We start from the raw sequence: 13,614 nt of genomic DNA on the forward strand, positions 1-13,614 counted from the left end.
TAAGTACACTTGTTTTTCTTCTTAAACACTTTTTTTATCGATTATATACTGTATTATATAAATGATTAATATATAAATATTTACTTCCTTTCTAATATAATTTGTTTATTTTAGTGTATTTATTTATAATATATTACATACCGGATTATTTTTTGTATTAAAGAATATATTGTAAGTATTTTTTTAATGGCCTTTTTTTTTTTTTTTTACTCATTATACAAATAAAGATAAATTAACACTTTTTTGGTGTATTATAGCATGTACCGACTTTAGGGAACACTTAATATTGTTTGTCAATATCTGGTCTTGAATGCGCACACACACAACCACCCACCCACCCACACACACACACACACCACACACATGCGCGCGCACACACGTCAAGTCAAGTGAGGTTTAGTTCATGTATTTATTTGCAAAATGCTGGCACAGACCAAATCCCAGTTCACTCTAAGTCAGGGTGACCAAAGTGTGGCCTGAGGGCCGTTTGTGACCCGCTGCTCTTTTTTTATTGGCTCTTTGCACATTCTGAAGAAAAAAAACAAGAGAAAAATAATTTATTATAATTTATTTAAAAAAAATTGTGTAAAAGGGTTATGACAAAATAAGTTGAATTATTTATACTACAATGAATAATAACTTATTAAGGCAATTTATGTTGGAATTGCGTGTGGATGCTGAACTGAAAGTGGAATAAGTGGAAATCATAGAATGTGCATGTTTTGAATGAGCTTAACGTTTTGGTGTTAGAATGGTTTGAGTTACGTGAAAGTAGTAAGAATTTGTGTTACGTAATACCTGGAATTATTTCTGGAAAGTGTGAATTTGGGGAATGTGTAAAATTGTCAGTCTGAATGTGTCGGGTGACCTAAATATTTTGACGTCGGAATGGTTTCAATCGACTTGGAAACTAGTCGTTCATTTTGAATGTGAACGCCGTCGTGGAAACGTAAGAACCGTTTAGAATTTGTCAACATCATGGTCCTGGATGGAATGAACAATTTGATGTCGAGAAATGTGGAAGTAGTACGATCAAAAGGAATTTTTGGGGGAAACTGGAATTTTTATTTTTTTAAGTGTGGAAAGCGTCAAAAAATAGGCTGGAATAAAAATGATATAATCATTTTTGGTGAAACCGATGTATGAATGATCTCTAACATTCACACAATGATACGCTTTGTCAGCTATTACACGAAGTTGACAGGCTATTTTGTCGATTATATTCCAAAATGAATAAAATCAACTTCTCAGTATTATTACCTTAAAAGGGTTTTATCCTTTTGTTGTACAAATTCTACAGAATGCAGCTTGTTTTTATTGGCTTGCAAAATAGAGCAAAAATGTATCATGTTTGAAGAACAATAGAACATTCTAATACTACTAAAAATGCTGCCACAATGTTTTATTTATGGGTAAAGTTTGCACTCGACCATCAGTGACTAACAATAAACAATTATTACGTTTTTTGATTGCCTTATCATACGTTGTAAGATCACATGACTGCTTCACCAATTCCTTGCTTTGATGTGTACAAAAATAAGACAAGTAGAGATATATATTTTTTTTACCAGTAACTAAACATGTGATGGACCGGCGACCAGTCCAGGGCGTTTTCCGCCTCGCTACTGAAGTCAGCTGCGATAGATCGGTCAGTTTCACTATAAAAAGCTTCAATTAATATTCTGTTGTTTCGATTAATTGTTTCATGTAACTAAAAATGTAAAAATCCTGGATCGCAAGGAGTGCCCGGAACTTTAAATACTCAGACTTGTTTCTGCACGGCCACCGCGATAGAGCGCAGATGAGAATGTGTGCGAGTGGGTGCCATGATCTGTGTAGAGCAGGGGTGTCAAAGTCATTTTAGATGGGGGGGGCCACATGGAGAAAAATCTACTCCCAAGTAGGCCGGACTGGTAAAATCACGGCACGATAACTTCAAAATAAAGACAACTTCAGATTGTTTTCTTTGTTTAAAAATAGAACAAGCACATTATGAAAATGTACAAATCCTAATGTTGTTGCTGTGGATAATAGAATATATACTTTATTTGTCGTTATTTATATTTTCGTAATAAATGATGCGATAATGTTCATCAGTCAACTCATTGGTGTTAATGTTTCAATGTATCAAGATAAAAAAATGCATCAAAATAAAGTTACAAGAGCATTTTCCTCGACTGATGTACTAACATCATGTGGTTTATGTTGTACATATGTAGCATCATCTACAAAGATGCACATAATTGCTATTGCGACATCCAATGGACACATTTAGAACAGCGGTTTCTTTCATTCAAAAATTTCAGGTTGACTTTTATACTTAGCAAACTCATCCCGCGGGCCGGATAAAACCTGTTCGCGGGCCTGATCCGGCCCTCAGGCCGTACGTTTGACACCCCTGGTGTAGACGTTTTTTGATCATTTTTATTAATGCACACATATAAAAAGTACAATTTAATTTTGATGATGCGCATTTGTTAGAAAAAAGAATGACGGTTATGACAAGAAATACATTTTTGTTTATTTAACCTATTTTGCTTAAAATACGCAACGGAGGCTAGCTATACAAAGTGCGTTTTTATCCGATTACGCGGTCAATTGAACGACCGATCGATATATTACTTGATTGCTATAATAATCAATAGTTGCAGCCCGAGCTGGGATAGGCTCCAGCTTGTGTGTGACCCTAATGAGGGCATCTTGTTTAAAAAACATATGGAAGGAGGTCTCTTTTGGACAACGATTAGTCAAGAGAACAAGTCAGGTCAGCTCGTATCGCATGCATAGTCACACACACACACACACACACACACACACACACACACACACACACACACACACACACACACACACACACACACACACACGTTTTTATTATTGTTATTGTTTTATATAGCTGACAAAGTATATCATATTATTGTTATTGTTTTATATAGCTGACAAAGTATATTATGTTGTTGTTATATAGCTGACAAAGTATATTATATTATTGTTATTGTTATATCGCTGACAAAGTATATTATATTATTGTTATTGTTATATAGCTGACAAGTGATAATATATTATTGTTATTGTTATATAGGTGACTAAGTATATTATTGTTATTGTTATGTAGCTGACAAAGAGTATTATATTATTGTTATGGTTATATAGCTGACAAAGTGTATTATATTGTTATTATTATATAGCTGACAAAGTATATTATTGTTATTGTTATATAGCTGGCAACGTATATTACATTATTGTTATTGTTATATAGCTGACAAAGTATATTATTGTTATTGTTATATAGCTGACAAAGTACATTATTGTTATTGTTATATGGCTGACAAAGTATATTATATTATTGTTATATAGCTGACAAAGTGTATTATATTATTGTTATTGTTATATAGCTGACAAAGTGTATTATATTATTGTTATTGTTATATAGCTGAGAAAGTGTATTATATTATTGTTATAAAGCTGACAAAGTGTATTATATTAATATTATTGTTATATAGCTGACAAAGTGCATTATATTATTGTTATTGTTATAAAGCTGACAAAGTGTATTATATTAATGTTATTGTTATATAGCTGACAAAGTGTATTATATTATTGTTATTGTTATATAGCTGACAAAGTGTATTATATTAATGTTATTGTTGTATAGCTGACAAAGTGTACTATATTATTGTTATTGTTATATAGCTGACAAAGTGTATTATATTATTGTTATTGTTATATAGCTGACAAAGTATATTATATTATTGTTATTGTTATAAAGCTGACAAAATGTATTATATTAATGTTATTGTTATAAAGCTGAAAACATGTATTATATTAATGTTATTGTTATAGCTGACAAAGTGTTTTATATTAATGTTATTGTTATAGCTAACAAAGTGTATTATATTATTGTTATTGTTATATAGCTGACAAAGTGTATTATATTAATGTTATTGTTATATAGCTGACAAAGTGTATTATATTAATGTTATTGTTATATAGCTGACAAAGTGTACTATATTATTGTTATTGTTATATAGCTGACAAAGTGTATTATATTATTGTTATTGTTATATAGCTGACAAAGTCCATTATATTATTGTTATTGTTATAAAGCTGACAAAATGTATTATATTAATGTTATTGTTATAAAGCTGAAAACGTGTATTATATTAATGTTATTGTTGTAGCTGACAAAGTGTATTATATTAATGTTATTGTTTTAGCTGACAAAGTGTATTATATTATTGTTATTGTTATATAGCTGACAAAGTGTATTATATTATTGTTAAACGCCTTTTTCTTGTTTAATTGCATTTGTAGACTGCGCCCCGGGCCAATAAAAATGACCTGCGGGCTGCAATTGTCCTCTTTGGACACACTTTGGACAGTGCATTTAACACGTGTCCTGTAAATGTACCAATGCAATCCAACCATCGGTGGTCCTGTTTGGAAAACATCTTCATTCCTCTCGAAGGATGATAGCACCGTAGCACACATGCTAATGCACACGTTTGATGGGCCACTTTTCCTTAATGCATCTTTAAGACTCTAATAACAGTGAAACGGTAATTAAATTGTATTTTTCTACCGTATAGTTACTGCCGTCCATTTGAGAAATATTAAGCGTTTTGTACTTAAGAATTAGAATCTGCCATTTTCTTTCTTTCTATGTTGTCAGTTCATATAAGGTCACAAATACAGCAGACATATGTTTTTTTTTAGCATGTTTAAATCAGTGTTTCTCATAGTTTACAGCTTTGAGGTGGGCACAAACATGCACACGCTTGCATGTTAGTGTACCGGACTGGATGGGATTGCTAAATGTGTGTGTGTGTGTGTGTGTGTGTGTGTGTGTGTGTGTGTGTGTGTGTGTGTGTGTGTGTGTGTGTGTGTGTGTGTGTGTGTGTGTGTTCTTGTCTTTCTACCCTTCTTGAGACATCAACAAGGAAAAGTACCGTCCATATGAGGAGGTGTGAACAAGTTAGGACATAAATCATGGTCCCAATACGGAAAAGCATTGCATCTAATAGAGAATGTCTCATTTGCACCCCTGGTGGTGAAATATATCAAAATGAGGGTGGTCCCAAAAAGGAGGGATTTTTCAAATTGACTGTGCGTTGGTTTTAAAAGTGATCCCCCTCTGGCCAACATATGAAATAACAAGTGTGTGTAAGAAATTTAAATGTGCCCCCTTTGGCTAAAACAGTGGTTCTTAACCTGGGTTTGATCGAACCCTAGGGGTTCGGTGAGTCGGCCTCAGGGGTTTTGCGGAGCCTCCGCCGCGGAGGTCAAGACACACCCGACTCATCGTGTAAACAAAAACTTCTCCCTATCGCCGTATTATGGATACCCCCAAACAATGTTCCCTCTAATTTTCCACCTGATTCGCAGGTGTGTAATTTTCATGCACTGTGTTGTTTTTGTTCTTTGAACAAGATGATGTTCATGCACGGTTCATTTTGTGCACCTGTAAAAAAAACCTTATAACTTTGTCTTGAATTTGAGAAAAAAAAAACTTTTTATTTTTCACTAAAGAAGGGTGAATGCGCATATGAAACTGGTGGGATTCGGTACCTCCAACAAGGTTAAGAACCACTGGGCTAAAATTAATAAAAAAAACTAAAATAAATATGTATATAGAGACATACTGTAATAACTTGAAGTAAAAATTGAAGATTAAAAAACAATTACAAACAAAACAAAAAAAAGCGGTCTTTTTCTCACAATGTGTCGATTTTTTTCTTATGAAATTGGGAACAATTTCTCATGTTTCTGTAATATTGCAATATTTTCTCGTAAAATTATTACTTTTTTATGTAAAATGATGACTTTTTAATGCAAATTGGTGACATTTGTCATATAAAACTCAGACTTTTATCACAATATTGCCAATATTTTGTTTTTCTAAAATAGTGACATTTTTTGAGTAAAATATGACTTTTGTCATCATTTTGCCATGTAAAAATTCAGATTATTATTATAATATTGCCAACATTTAAAATTTTCCTTATAAAATTGTGGCTTTTGTCGAGTAAAATTACGACTCTTTTCATAAAATTGCCAACATTTTAAGCTTTTATTGTAACATTGTGACTGTTATTGAGTAAAATTCCAACTTTTATCATAATATTGCACAAATGTTCAGTTTTTCTTGTAAAATTATGACTTTTATTATAATACTGCCAAAATTCTAAGTTTTTCTTGAGAAATTGTGACCTTTTTCTTGTGAAATTCCAACCCAGTTTTCACAACAAGCTTTTTTATATGTGCATAGTATGTATATATTATTATTGTTGTAAATGAAAATCTTTATATATCTAGAAAGGGTGCTCCTAAAGAGGTAGGCATTTTTCGGAGGTCTCAAAAAGGTAACAAATACAAGTGTGTGTGTGTGGGTGTGGGCGTGTGTGTGCATGCGTGCGTGTGTGTGTTTGTGTGTGTGAGAGAGAGAAGAAGTCACACTGATGAAAATAGTACAGCAGCGTAAACGACTGTATTGCAATCGCTCCTCCACAGTTACATTTCACAAACTGCAATAATAGCAAGTGATGAAAAAAAACCTCTTAAATAATCCACCAAGTCAAAATAGAGGCTCATTTCATGAATACGATCGCTCTTCTGCACGCGAAACAGAGAGCAGATGATGAAAACATAAACATGTGGAGACAGAAATGACATGCTGTTATGTAAATACGATAATACTGTTTAGATCAGGGGTCCCCAAACTTTTTGACTCGGGGGCCACATTGGGTTAAAAAATTTTGGCTGGGGGCCGGGCTGTGTATGTATATGTATATATGTATATATATATATATATATATATATATATATATATATATATATATATATTTCGAGTGCAATGATGTCATGTTATCGATGGGAAAATAGACAATATGATTTGCCTGAGCGGCAAGGAGACACAGAGAGTAACAAGCGGTAGAAAATGGATTAGAAAGGACAGATTAAAAAATAAATATTAATTAAAAACCATAAAAGTATATATATATATATATATATATATATATATATATATATATATATATATATATATATATATATATATATATATATGTATATATTTATTTTTCCATATCGTAAGGTATCAGAAGGGCCAATCGACGAGGGACCTCTTTATCAGAAATTATATATATATATATATTTGTATATATATATTTAAAAATGTATATTTATTTATTAGATTATTTTTTTTCAACTTGGGACTTTGGACGCTTGCGGGCCGGATCATAGACCTGTTCTACGTTTGAAAGGTATCCTTAAATGACTTCTGTGGAGATGTGGTTCTATACAGAAAATGTAATTAACATTCAATTACAGAAAGCAACTTTACTTTTTTTTTAAGGGTGGAGCAACATTTGATCCACCCCAAATTTTGAAGACAAAACTATACATGCAGGGTATTCCTGCATGTGTGTGTGTGTGTGCGTGTGTGTGTGTGTGTGTGTGTGTGTGTGTGTGTGTAAATAGAGAGATTGCGATTATCTGTGACGATGTCTGTGTGTGTGTGTGTGTGTGTGTGTGTGTGTGTGTGTGTGTGTGTGTGTGTGTGTGTGTGTGTGTTTGTAGAGAGAGAGAGAGAATGTGATTTTCTGGGACGATTGTTGTGTAGACACACACACATACACGCATGCACACACACCCTCAAATACACACACACACGCAGGCACACACAAATCATGTATTATTAGCATTATTATTATCCATCCATTCATTTTCTACCGCTTGTCCCTTTCGGGGTTGCGGGGGTGCTGGAGCTTATCCCAGCTGCATTCAAGCGGAATGCGTTATTATCATTAGTTTTATTATTATTATTAAACTTCTCATAATTGTTTATTTTATAGAAACTTCCAGTGGTCTGTCTGTCGTTCTTTATGGAAGGTATCGGATATGACAATCGACGAGGGACCTTTTTATTAGAAATGAATAAAAAGACTGAAAATAATCTATCAAGTCAACCGCATAATTCCACATTACATGAACGCACGTTATAAAGACAAATTAGAAGAACAGTTTATTAGTTATTGCGCTCGCTCCTTTCGCGAGTTAATGGAAATAATATAATATAAGTTGAACCGGGGCAGTGGAGCCAACTTGACCTGGCCACAGGATGAAGTGTCGGCCATCATGTTAACAATGGCAGTGTTTGTTTGTGTGACAGATCAGTAAGTACAATCATTGTCTTGTGTAGCCCTATTCAGTATCTATTGTTGCCGCTGACAACCATGCAATTCGAAACCAAATTAAATTAGTCAACGATTAATTTAGAAGTCGCCCGTGCATGTATCGAACTCTCTTATAAAGATGGTCTCATTATTAGTGGAGTGAGTGGTGAATCTGACTTGTTTGCGAGTAGTAAGTGTGTGTGTGTGTTTCTGCTCTTCTTGAGGCATCAACAAGGAAACATACCTTCCATATGAGGACCGGTGAACAAGTTAGGACATAAATCATGGTCCCAATACGGAAAACCATTGCATCTAATAGAGAGCCAAATACCAGAGTCCGTGAACATTGCTCCAAAGTCAGGATTTTTTGTTGATTTAATGTGCATACAAAAGTAAACATTGACAGGTGCAAAGGCAGCATTATATGATAAAACAAGACGGCATCTAAAGAAGGACTTCCCTATTCATCCCCGAAAAAACCCGGCAGGTAAAACAGCTGATTTTACGACTTCCGGTGCTGACGTAAGACAACCCGCGTTCCATATGTGACCATAGGATGAACAAATACACTACGATACTAAGACTATAGTGGCCATTAACAGTTAGCTTCTACAGCTGGGTTGCCCAAAGTGCGACACAGGGGCCATCTGTGGTCCGTGACTCGTTTGTCATCGGCCTTACGCACATTACAAAACACACACAAAAAAAATAGAGATCTCATTTGCACCCCTGGTGGTGAAATCTATCAAAATTAGGGATTTTTCCAATTGACTGTGTGTCTGTTTTAAAAGTGCTCCCCCCTGGTCAACATATGAAATAACAAGTGTGTGTGAAAATTTTAAGTGTTCCCCCTCTGGCCAACATATGTAATAATTAAAGTGCACCCCCTTTGGCCAAAATGTATTACAAAAAAAAAAAAAATAAATAAATATATATATATATATATATATATATATATATATATATATATATATATATATATATATATATATATATATATATATATATATATATATATACTCCTCTCTGAGCTGCCACCTTACCGTGGTAGAGGAGTTTGCGTGTCCCAATGATCCTAGGAGCTATGTTGTCTGGGGGTTTCTATGCCCCCTGGTAGGGTCTCCCAAGGCAAACTGGTCCTAGGTGAGGGATCAGACAAAGAGCAGCTCGAAGACCTCGATGAAGAACACAAACAAAGGACCCAGATTTCCCTCGCCCGGACGCGGGTCACCGGGGCCCCCCTGTGGAGGGTGGGGCACGATGGCGAGCGCCTGGTGGACGGGCCTGTCCCCATGGGGCCCGGCCGGGCACAGCCCGAAGAGGCAACGTGGGTCCCCCCTCCAATGGGCTCACCACCCATAGCAGGGGCCATAGAGGTCGGGTGCAGTGTGAGCTGGGCGGCAGCCGAGGGCAGGGCACTTGGCGGTCCGATCCTCGGCTACATAAGCTGGCTCTTGGGACGTGGAACGTCACTTCGCTGGGGGGGAAGGAGCCTGAGCTAGTGCGTGAGGTGGAGAAGTTCCGGCTAGATATAGTCGGACTCACTTCGACGCACAGCAAGGGCTCTGGAACCACTTCTCTTGAGAGGGGCTGGACTCTCTTCCACTCTGGCGTTGCCGGCAGTGAGAGGCGACGGGCTGGGGTGGCAATTCTTGTTGCCCCTCGGCTCAAAGCCTGCACGTTGGAGTTCAACCCGGTGGACGAGAGGGTAGCTTCCCTCCGCCTTCGGGTGGGGGAACGGGTCCTGACTGTTGTTTGCGTTTACGCGCCAAACGGCAGCTCAGAGTACCCACCCTTTTTGGATTCACTCGAGGGAGTACTGGAGAGTGCTCCCCCGGGTGATTCCCTCGTTCTACTGGGGGACTTCAACGCTCATGTTGGCAGCGACAGTGAAACCTGGAGAGGTGTGATTGGGAAGAATGGCCGCCCGGATCTGAACCCGAGTGGTGTTCTGTTATTGGACTTTTGTGCTCGTCACAGATTGTCGATAACAAACACCATGTTCAAACATAAGGGTGTCCATATGTGCACTTGGCACCAGGACACCCTAGGCCGCAGTTCCATGATCGACTTTGTAGTTGTGTCATCGGATTTGCGGTCTCATGTTTTGGACACTCGGGTGAAGAGAGGGGCGGAGCTTTCTACCGATCACCACCTGGTGGTGAGTTGGCTGCGATGGTGGGGGAGGATGCCGGACAGACCTGGCAGACCCAAACGCATTGTGAGGGTTTGCTGGGAACGCCTGGCAGAGTCTCCTGTCAGAGAGAGTTTCAAATTCCCACCTCCGGAAGAACTTTGAACATGTCACGAGGGAGGTGCTGGACATTGAGTCCGAGTGGACGATGTTCCGTACCTCTGTTGTCGAGGCGGCCGATTGGAGCTGTGGCCGCAAGGTAGTTGGTGCCTGTCGTGGCGGTAATCCTAGAACCCGTTGGTGGACGCCGGCGGTGAGGGATGCCGTCAGGCTGAAGAAGGAGTCCTATCGGGTTCTTTTGGCTCATGGGACTCCCGAGGCAGCAGACAGGTACCGACAGGCCAAGCGGTGTGCGGCTTCAGCGGTCGCGGAGGCAAAAACTCGGACATGGGAGGAGTTCGGGGAAGCCATGGAAAAAGACTTCCGGACGGCTTCGAAGCAATTCTGGACCACCATCCGCCGCCTCAGGAAGGGGAAGCAGTGCAGTGTCAACACCGTGTATGGTGGGGATGGTGCTCTGCTGACCTCGACTGCGGATGTTGTGGATCGGTGGAGGGAATACTTCGAAGACCTCCTCAATCCTACCAGCACGTCTTCCTATGAGGAAGCAGGGCCTGGGGAATCTGTGGTGGGCTCTCCTATTTCTGGGGCTGAGGTTGCCGAGGTAGTTAAAAAGCTCCTCGGTGGCAAGGCCCCGGGGGTGGATGAGATCCGCCCGGAGTTCCTTAAGGCTCTGGATGTTGTGGGGATGTCTTGGTTGACAAGACTCTGCAACATCGCGTGGACATCGGGGGCGGTACCTCTGGATTGGCAGACCGGGGTGGTGGTTCCTCTCTTTAAGAAGGGGAACCGGAGGGTGTGTTCCAACTATCGTGGGATCACACTCCTCAGCCTTCCCGGTAAGGTCTATTCAGGTGTACTGGAGAAGAGGCTACGCCGGATAGTCGAACCTCGGATTCAGGAGGAACAGTGTGGTTTTCGTCCTGGTCGTGGAACTGTGGACCTACTCTATACTCTCGGCAGGGTCCTTGAGGGTGCATGGGAGTTTGCCCAACCAGTCTACATGTGCTTTGTGGACTTGGAGAAGGCATTCGACCGTGTACCCCGGGAAGTCCTGTGGGGAGTGCTCAGAGAGTATGGGGTAACGGACTGTCTGATTGTGGCAGTTCGCTCCCTGTATAATCAGTGTCAGAGCTTGGTCCGCATTGCCGGCAGTAAGTCGGACATGTTTCCAGTGAGGGTTGGACTCCGCCAAGGCTGCCCTTTGTCACCGATTCTGTTCATAACCTTTATGGACAGAATTTCTAGGCGCAGTCAGGGCGTTGAGGGGATCTGGTTTGGTGGCTGCAGGATTAGGTCTCTGCTATTTGCAGATGATGTAGTCCTGATGGCTTCCTCCGGCCAAGATCTTCAGCTCTCACTGGATCGGTTCGCAGCCGAGTGTGAAGCGACTGGGATGAGAATCAGTACCTCCAAGTCCGAGTCCATGGTTCTCTCCCAGAAAAGGGTGGAGTGCCATCTCCGGGTTGGGGAGGAGATCTTGCCCCAAGTGGAGGAGTTCAAGTACCTCGGAGTCTTGTTCACGAGTGGGGGAAGAGTGGATCGTGAGATCGACAGGCGGATCGGTGCGGCATCTTCAGTAATGCGGACGCTGTATCGATCCGTTGTGGTGAAGAAGGAGCTGAGCCGGAAGGCAAAGCTCTCAATTTACCGGTCGATCTACGTTCCCATCCTCACCTATGGTCATGAGCTTTGGGTTATGACCGAAAGGACAAGATCACGGGTACAAGCGGCCGAAAGGAGTTTCCTCCGCCGGGTGGCGGGGCTCTCCCTTAGAGATAGGGTGAGAAGCTCTGTCATCCGGGAGGAGCTCAAAGTAAAGCCGCTGCTCCTCCACATCGAGAGGAGCCAGATGAGGTGGTTCGGGCATCTGGTCAGGATGCCACCCGAACGCCTCCCTAGGGAGGTGTTTCGGGCACGTCCGACCGGTAGGAGGCCACGGGGAAGACCCAGGACACGCTGGGAAGACTATCTCTCCCGGCTGGCCTGGGAACGCCTCGGGATCCCCCGGGAGGGGCTGGACGAAGTGGCTGGGGAGAGGAAAGTCTGGGCTTCCCTGCTTAAGCTGCTGCCCCCGCAACCCGACCTCGGATAAGCGGAAGAAGATGGATGGATGGATGGATGGATGGATATATATATATATATATATATATATATATATATATATATATATATATATATATATATATATATATATATATAAAAAAGTATATATATATATTTATACATACATACATATACATATAGGGACATACTGTAATAACTTGAAGTAAATAATGAAGATTAAAAAACAATTACAAACAAAAAATTCAAAAAGAAAAAAAAATCTAAAAGCTTACCTATGTTATATTTGCATAATATGTATATATTATTAATTTTGTAAATACAAATCTTTATATATCTAGAAAGGGTGGTCTTCAAGAGGTTAGCATTTTTTAGAGGTCTCAAGAAGGTAACACATACAAAAATGTGTGTGTGTGTGTGTGTGTGTGTGTGTGTGTGTGTGTGTGTGTGTGTGTGTGTGTGTGTGTGTGTGTGTGTGTGTGTGCAATAACCACCTTGAATGGAAGAAAAGAGAGCCAAACATAGACGTAGTAAAAAATAACACAAACACGTTCATATAATGAGAACACCTCAGCAATGCACCTTGTAGACCAAACTGCATATGGCTCATGTCGTCATTAAAGATGTTTTCATTCGCCACATTTGACTCATTATTGACTGCTGTCTAATAATGCACTTCTCTTATGAATGTTAAGCTAAGACAGGGGTGTCAAACTCATTGTAGCTCAGGGGCCACATGGAGGGAAAACTATTTCCAAGTGGGCCGGACTGGTAAAATCATGGCATGATAACTTAAAAACAAAGACAAATTCAGATTGCTTTCTTTGTTTAAAAATAGACCAAACACATTCTGAAAATGTAAAAATCATGTTGTTGTTTTTTACACTGACATATTGCGGTTAATAGTCGTATCTTCATTTCTGGTCTTTTATACTTTCTGAAGAAATGATGTGATTATGTTCATCAGTCAAATATGCCTCCCAGTACACGAAATGTACAGATTATCCAAAGCATTTATTTGGGTATAAATGTAAAAGGTCATATTACCAACATATTTGACAACCAAAGCATGAGCTTAACAACCCACATTTTGTACACTATCATTAATAAGCAATGAACGTA

The 13,614-nt window shown here is 39.3% G+C and overlaps 1 protein-coding gene across 9 annotated transcripts in view; it reads left to right on the top strand.

Annotated features, from left to right (window-relative positions):
* The window catches only part of tenm3 (teneurin transmembrane protein 3), an 822,859-nt gene that overhangs the window by 144,514 nt on the left and 664,731 nt on the right, over window positions 1-13,614 (top strand). The window lies entirely within an intron of this gene.

This window comes from Nerophis lumbriciformis, linkage group LG27 (assembly GCF_033978685.3).
Source record: "Nerophis lumbriciformis linkage group LG27, RoL_Nlum_v2.1, whole genome shotgun sequence".
Lineage (NCBI taxonomy): Eukaryota > Metazoa > Chordata > Actinopteri > Syngnathiformes > Syngnathidae > Nerophis > Nerophis lumbriciformis.